The 8,432-nt window shown below is 40.6% G+C and overlaps 1 protein-coding gene across 2 annotated transcripts in view; it reads left to right on the top strand.

The window, feature by feature from the left end:
* The window catches only part of Grid1 (glutamate ionotropic receptor delta type subunit 1), a 762,765-nt gene that overhangs the window by 600,492 nt on the left and 153,841 nt on the right, over positions 1 to 8,432 (top strand). The window lies entirely within an intron of this gene.

Below are 8,432 nucleotides of genomic sequence, written 5' to 3'. Positions count from 1 at the left end.
AATTGAACTAATTCTGTGTTGTATATATTGTTCTTAATTAATGGTTCTCAGCTGGTGAGTAAGAAATCATTTTTTCTTCAAGGGGATTTTTGGTATGACTTGAGATGTTTTGTCATACTGGGGGATGCCAGTGGCATCTTATTGATAAAATAAGGGATGCTGCTAAGCATGTTAGAAAACATAGAACAGTGGATCCTCAAAGAGTTATCTGGCCCAGAATGTCAATGAGACTAAAGGTGAAAGCCAAGTCCTAGAGCAAACATCACAAGAGAAATAAGCAGGAGTTTACAGGATCCTTTCCAACTCAGACTCAGTAACAGAGATCACATTCAGACCTGATTGGAAGGAAGCAGAATTAGACTTCACTTTTTGGTGGACGGGCAGAGGTCGCATTACAGAATAGCATATGGAGTGGGTAGTATTGTCACAACCATCTTTAGAAAATAAAAACTACTGTAGAAACTGTCAGAAAAATGTGAATGTGATCAGGGCCATGAAGAAAGATGAGCCTTATGCCTTAAGGGAGCAGGAAGATCTGTCAATTCTGGCTGGAGGGGTGATATGGAATTTCCTGAAAACATGACAAATAATTGTAAAACTGTCAAACCTTGAAAGAAAGGCAGTATTTGAAAAGTCCAGTTGGAGGGAAAAATATTGTAGATGGAGGAAATAATATGATGAAAGTCATTAGTAGTCAAGGATCAGCAAGTTAAGGCCTTTCAGCTCAATCCAGTTTGCCATTGATTTTGTACGGAGTAAATGTTATAACCAGATACACTCATTGTGTAGTTACCCACAAAGATCAGATGACTCAAGAATATTTATTGTCTACCCATTTAAAAAAATATTTGCTCATTACTGGAGTAGATCTTTAACTCACTTGTTTATACAATAAATATTTATTGAGTACATGCTGTGAAGCAGAAATGGTGTCAAATGATTTGTAACTGATGGTGAAAAAAAGTGGACAGACCCATCATGGAGGGTGTACTTTACACGTTCAATGGTTTAGAGCTATGAAGAAAATAGAACAGTCCTGTGTAGCTGAATAATGCAGGTACTTAGGATGAGTGAGCTGGGGAAAGTTTATTAAGAAGCTAACACATCAAGAAAGACCCATCAAATGAGTGAAAGCCAATCATGCGGATGGGAATGGCAGAGATGAAATATGGAGGACAGGGAAGGGTGCCCACGGACTGGCACACACAGATGAACTTGGCTGGAGGAGCAAGTGAAAGGCAACCATGCTAGTGAAGTGCAGTATGAGTCAGGTGGACTATGTGGTGAGGGATGTGGATGAGGTGTGGGGGAGTCTTACAGGTCCGGGAAAGGATAACTCAAGTTTAGTAGGAAATTTATTTTAAATGTGTATGTGTGTGCGTGCACACGCGTTTGTGTGTGCATGTGCATGTATGTGCATACTCACCGGTACTGGGACTTGAGCTGAGGGGCTGGGTGCTATATCTTAATTATTTTTCCACTCAAGGCTGAAGTTCTTGCACTAGAGCCATACTTCTCCTTTCTGCTTTTTGCTGGCCAGTTCCTAAGAGACCTGCATACTTTTGCTGCCTCAGCTTGCTTTGTTCCATGAGCCTCAGAGTTCAGTTTCCTGAGTAGTTAGGATGACAGGCACAAAACAGCATCCCTTGGCTTTTGTTGAGAATTTTTAAGAAGAAAAATAATAATTTTCATTAAATCGAACAAAAAGAAGATCCCTTTTGCTGCTGGGTGGAGGTTGCATAGGAAGTGAACAGAGCAATAGTGAGAGACAGGCAAGCCTGTCATAAAGGTCATAAAGGTTCTAAACAACACATCATGGTATAATGACATAATGACTGCTCTCAAACTTCCATGGGACATGTGTCACCTGCGGACTTGTTAAAATGAAGATATAGTTCAGTAGATGTGGGAGGGACCCAAGATAAGTCACTCTTTTCCCCAAAACCAGGCACTGACAAAAGTCTATCAGTAGTCTATTGTTTTTGTTTTTTTCCCTTAAATATCACTTTCTTTATACTACTGGGGCCCAAACCCAGGACCTTATGCATTTTGAGCAAACCTGTACTGGGTTACCTCCCCAGCCTTAAATGGCATTTTAGTTCATTCATTTTTACAGACACTTTCCTTTAAAAAAAAAATCTTGCCAGGCCTGGGGCTTGAACTCAGGGGCACTGTCCCCGAGCTTCTTTTTTTTCAAGGCTAGCACTCTATTACTTGAGCCACAGAACAACTTCTGGCTTTTTCTGTTTATTTGGTACTGAGGAATCGAACCCAGGGCTTCATGTATGCTAGGCAAGTACTCTACCACTAAGCCACCTTCCCAGCCCCAGACACTTTTCTACAGTGTGAAACCTTATAATTTTCAACATGAAATCATGTGAAAGAGACTGTCCCACTCAGAAACGTTCATACATTGTAAATAAGTCCATATTGAGTGAGCAAGCCTTCTATGGAGATTCAAATATGGCATAGAATGTAGTTGCTTAAAAGGTAGCATTCACAAAACAAACAAAGGAAATCACAACCACTTAATAAATGCCCAGAGGCAATCAAATGTATTACTTTTTCTAGTAAGATTTTATTGAATGGATGAAAATGAACAAGAGATAGTCACTGTCTTACAAGGTGTCTAAATAGATAGATGTGTAATTTTAGAATGTTGTGAATAGCATTCCTTTATAGCCATGGTTGGAATGTTATGGACTTGCCAAAGCAGGGGAGGTTATTCTAGGACATGCTAGGTAGGATCTTGAGAATGATTTCTAAAATGATTCAGTCAGAGAAAGGCTGACAAAAGAAAACGGTGTTCTATGGAGATGTGATGGCAAAGAAGTAGAACTGAATGTAATGAAAGTCACCTGCCACCTTTTCCAGCATAGGAACTCAGAATGGCAGTCAGAACCTACCTTTTCCGAATTCAGACTGATGAACAGTGTGAAATATCATTAGTTGAAGTTAAATCAAACCAACAAGAGTTCCATAAACAGTAAGCATGTGCCAGACAGAGCTGAGGGGGAAAAAACAAATCATTGTCGTTGGTAATAGTTAATACCTGAGGGGAAGCTACAGATGAGAATGTTTGAACCTGAAGAAAGAATATGACCATTACAACTGTCAGGCTGGGACACTGGTGGCTCACACTTGTAATCCTGCTTAGGAGGCTAGGATCTGAGCATCATGATTCAAAGCCAGCCTGGATAGAAAAGTCTGTGAGACTCTTATTTCCAGTTAGCCACCAAAAATCTGAAAGTGGAAAGCTCAAGTGGTAGAGCAGCAGCCATGAGCAAAAGATCTAAGAGAAATCGCCCAGACCTTGAGTTCAAGTCCCAATGATACCTTCCTCTCCTCCTCCCACCCCAAAAAAGAATATGACCAGTTCTAGTAACTTGTAAACAGTCCCAGGCTGATGAGTGAGAGAAACAGAATTCCATTCTGGCTAGAGACTACACTTGTTAGACCTTGCAGTATATTTAGACAGATAAAACCAATCCACCTAAAATAATTAGAGATTCAGACCCAACAGTATGGTCATAAGCTATGTCACAGTGCAGTTTCAAAATGAAAATGCTTTATTCTTTTTCTTGTGATTGACTTTCTGTAAAACAATTCACACATTACAGACTTTTATTGTGAAAGAGAGAAAGATTTCCTGTAATGCCATTGTTTTGCCAGTGCTAGAAGTAGCCACTTTACCTACCTTTGTGTTTTGGGAATATTTGTGTACCAGCTACAAAAAGCCCGAATAAATATTAAAACTTTGGAAGCATATGCTGGGTGCAGTGGCTAACACCTCTCATCTTAGCTACTCACAGGGCTAAAATCTGAGGATAACAATTCAAAGCCAGCCCAGGCAGGAAAGTCCAATAGATTCTTGTCTCTAATTAACTACCTGAAAGTTAGAAATGGAGGTGTGGCTCAAGTGATAGCATGCCAGCCTTGAGCACAAAGGGCCTGGATTCAAATCCAAGTACCACCCCCCCCCCCCATGCACTGATGCATGTTGTAGGAAGTGTTATATAATCTGCTTTCCCCTTATACCATGGACCTATTGGCAGGCAAAATTACATTCATGTTCTTCTTAAGCTCTTACAAAGATGCATCCAATTCTTTGAAGTTGATAGGAAATTTCCTGACCATCTTGCTCTAGGTAGTTACATGCCCCTCCCCACTGGAGTGTACTAACATTGGTTATACTAGTAGTTTGGACATTATGTCCTCTCATTATCTCTCCCAAATGATCATAGTTGGGTCACATAGAGGTTGGTCCTACTTCTTAACAAATGGATACATTAATTCCAAAAGTTTTGTAGAGAGAGTGCGCGCGCGCGCGAGCGAGCGAGAGAGGAGAGAGGAGAGAGGAGAGAGGAGAGACACAGAGAGAGAGAGAATGAGAGAGTCTGTTTCTATATAGAGGCAATTATCTCCATTTATACACCCATTTGAAGTACATAGTGAATGACCAACTTTGACAAGTGCATATGGAAATCACCCCAGCACTCAAAATAATGGGACATTCCCATTATTTCCAAGTACCTCCTGCTTCCTCTTTGCATTTAATACCTTCTTCCCAGATTCAGCCTCAGGCAACCATACATCTATTTCACTACCTATAACCATGCTTTTGTGAGAAGGTTACATCAACAGAATCACAAAGCATGGGGTCTTCTGTGGTTGGCCCCTTTCTCTTAGGCAAGGCTTCTGAGGTTTCTCCATAGAGTTGTGCTTCTCAGTAGCTCGTAGTTTTTGAGATGAGATTGTATTCTATTTCACAAATGAACTGCAGCTTTTGTATCCACTCACTAGCCAACCAATATTAGGAGAATTTTTGGTTTGGTGCTATTCACATTCAAATCTGTGTCTGAGCAGATTTTATATCTCTCTTACATTATGCCTAGAGGTAGATTTGCTGTGTTGTGTAGTAAGGATTTGTTTAACTTTGTAAAGACTTACTGAACTATCTTCCAGTGTTGCTGCACATTGTGTGTTCAAGTCAGTCTTGGATTTTTAACTGTTGTAGTGAATTTAGCATTATTTCCTTGTGATGATTTCTTTGGATGATTCAGATGATGATCATATTTTTTTTTCAGGTGCATATTGGTCTTTCGCATGGCTTCTTTGGAAAAATAAATCTTTACTCTGTTTTGTAAAAATGAGTGTTTTGCTGAGCACCAGTGGCTATAATCTTAGCTACTTAAGAGCTGAGGTCACAGTTTGAAACCAGCCTAGGCAGAAAAGTCCCTGAGACTTGACCTCTAACCAGCAATAAAGGAATGGAGACCTGTCTAAAGTGGTGGAATGCCAGACCTAAGAAATAAAGCCATGTGCACAAGCCTGAGCTGAAGCCTTGATACCCTCCCCCTGCCCACAAATTGTCTTATAATTGCGTTATACATTTCTTTCACATATACCTAAATCACATATACCTAAATCACATTCTATATTGGGTATACTTGCATTGGCTATTAATCTTTTGGTTTTGTTTGTTATGATTCTTTGGTGCTATTTTCTTTTTTTTTTAATATTATTTTATTTTATTTGAGAACATACTGTACAGAGGGGCTATTTTCTATCTTTCATTCTCCTACTCAACTTGGTGGAGATGTGTGTGTGTGTGTGTGTGTGTGTGTGTGTGTGTGTGTGTGCGCGTGCGTGCACGCATGTGCAAGAGAGCGAGCGAGCAAGCGAGAGAGAGAGAGAGAGAGAGAGAGACACTTCCTTTGAGATGGGGTTCCCAAAAGATCCTCACTGTCTTGCTGACCTATACTTGACCTGTAAGAATTGATTATGAAAATTTCAGATTCTTTTTCATCTTCCCCACTTTGTAGTTGCCACATTTTTGCCCTATGCTTAGCCAATGAGGAAACATGTTTCTCTGCCTTGTGTCTCCTTGGAGGACAGCAAGTGGTCTTGAGATTGAAGGATTCTCATAGACAAGGCTTTAACAAAATAGATTCCATGGTTATCTGGCTGCTGTTCTTGTTTCTGTCAAAGCAACTTCCTCTTGCTGCTTTCTGTGGCTTAGGTCGATGTGAAGGTACAGCCATCCTTGCTCTTCCCGTGGCAGGGAGTCTGTCAATCCTAGCCCAGTCATGTTCCAGGAAGTAGGGATGCCTGGGCATGTTCCTGGCCCCTGTCATGTACCACCTTGTTGCCAGGGCAATGGTAACAATGCTAGCTTTTCTCATCCTCTTCTCCATCACTGTGTAGTATCTCTCTCTCTTCCTTACTGAAGATTTTTCATGACATCTCCATATGGGGGAGCCCTCTGGCCTATCCCACTCTCTTTCCCACTGTTTTATTGATTGATTGATTGATTTTTAATTGTGAAAATACTGTACAGAGGGGTTACAATTACATGGGCAAGATAATGAGTACATTTTTTATCAAGCATTGTAGCCTCCTCCTTTGTTTCCCCTTCCCATCCCTTCCCATCCTCCCCGCACCCTCCCATCCAATCCTCCCCGACTCCCTCCCCACCAAAGCTGTAAAGTTCGTTTTCGACATAATGACTTCTCATAATGACTTCGACATAAGTACTTCTCATTGTTGAAATGGGTCCACCTGTATCCCTATTTAAAAGATTTGTTTTCCCCTTCCCCTCCACAAATTATACCAACATAAAATATAGTGAAAGCAGGGGTTATACCATGGGGAGGGACATACAAAGCAACAAAGAAATAATCTTATAAATGTTTTAGAAACAATCGCATGAAAGAAAAAAATTTGAATACATATCTTAGGGTTCATTTCCCTAACATCACCTTATCTGACCTTTTCTGCTTGACTCAGACATATACTAGATACTGCAAATAAGGGAAACCATGGGACCTATGTTTCTTTGGGCCTGGCTTACTTCACTTAATATAACTTTTTCCAAGCCTTTCCATTTCCTAACAAATGGGGCAATGTCATTCTTTCTGATGGAGGCATAGAATTCCTTTGCCACTGTTTTATGATAGCTCTATCCTTTGAAACATAAACGCAAACTCTTCTGGGACTTGTTTTAAGGTAATGCAACTATCATCAAGTGATCCATGCCTTGGGAAACATCTTGATTGAGATAGAGACTTGTCTGAGAGATTCCAGAGAGTTGCCTGGGACCCAGTGTCGGCGGATCCACTAATTTGGTGGCAATGGCCAACTCTGGTGGCTTCTATTTCCCATCACCGTCCCTGAGTGGTTTTGATTTGCTGGAATTCCCACAATAACTTCTCATATTAGGCTTTACTTTAGAAAACCTTGGCTAAAGATATTAATATTCTAGTATTCTGCTCTCAGACCCTTGCACTCTGCCCCGAGATGCTGCTTTTGTAAACATGTTGTTGTTATAACCGGTTGGGATGAGAACTTAGTGGTAGAGGGCCTCCTTTTAATGCATAAGGTCTTTGGCTCAGTCCTGAGCCCCAAAAGGGGGAGAAGGGGTTAAGTCTTTGCAATTATTCAGTACTGTCTTCATCTCCAATTTAAGCTGACTTAATTCCATGGGTTCCTCTTTACCCTGCCTCCATTCAAGGGTATGATTCTTTGAGCCATACACTGAGCACAAGCGCTTTCCAATAAAATATGATCAAAAGAGCAAACCCAAATAAAACAAATAGAGGATTTATTATTTTTTTTAAGACTCCACAGTAACCTGCTGATAAATCTGCCATGGCCTCTGTTACTGAAGCCTATGTTCCACCTGAGGTTGTTTGCATTCAGCTGTTGGCAAGTGCTGGTTGATAATTTCCAGTTCACACGAATCTCAGCTAAGCTTGAGTTATCTTACAGACAGAGTTAGAAAAGTTTCATCTACTTCTAGTGTTCTGTAGAGGAAATCTTATCACCAAATATATACTTCCAGCTGTACAAGTTGGCAGTTTAGATTTTTGATCTACTGTCTTGTTGGAGATGATTGAGCAGGAGATTGGGAGTTAAGTGAATCAACTTGTCTTTCCTCCTTCCTTTCCCCTTTACATCTTCTTTCCTTCCCTCCCTCCTTCCCTCCTCATCTACACTTTCCTTCCTTCCCCTTCCTTCCTTTCCCTTCTCACTTATTCCTTCCTTCCCTCCTTCTTTCCCTTCCTCCCTTATTGTATATTCTTTCCTTCCCCTTTATTTCCCTTTTCATCTATTCCTTTCTCTCTCCTTCCTTCCTTCCTTCCTTTTATCTTTTCCTTTCTTCCTTCTTTTTATCTTTTCCCTTCTTCCTTCCTTCCCTCCCTCCCTCTCCTCTCTCAGGCACTGGCAAAACTATCCATATATAATTGGCCACATCTTGTTTTTGGACTGAAAAGCAGTTGAATTGTCTCCTGTCGTCATTCTACCAACTCATGAGAATGACAGCTGTAAAATAACATACTTAAAGACACATCTGTAATGAGGTTACAGATCACAAAGCTCAGTCTTCCAAAAGAAGCCTGTCCCATTTAGGGTTAATAGCCATGTATTTC

Source organism: Dipodomys merriami, unplaced genomic scaffold (genome assembly GCF_024711535.1).
Source record: "Dipodomys merriami isolate MVZ:Mamm:240054 unplaced genomic scaffold, mDipMer1.0.p SCAF_14, whole genome shotgun sequence".
In the NCBI taxonomy this organism is placed as follows: domain Eukaryota; kingdom Metazoa; phylum Chordata; class Mammalia; order Rodentia; family Heteromyidae; genus Dipodomys; species Dipodomys merriami.
Note: the sequence above shows the minus strand (reverse complement) of the source record. Positions and strands in the feature narration are given on the sequence as shown.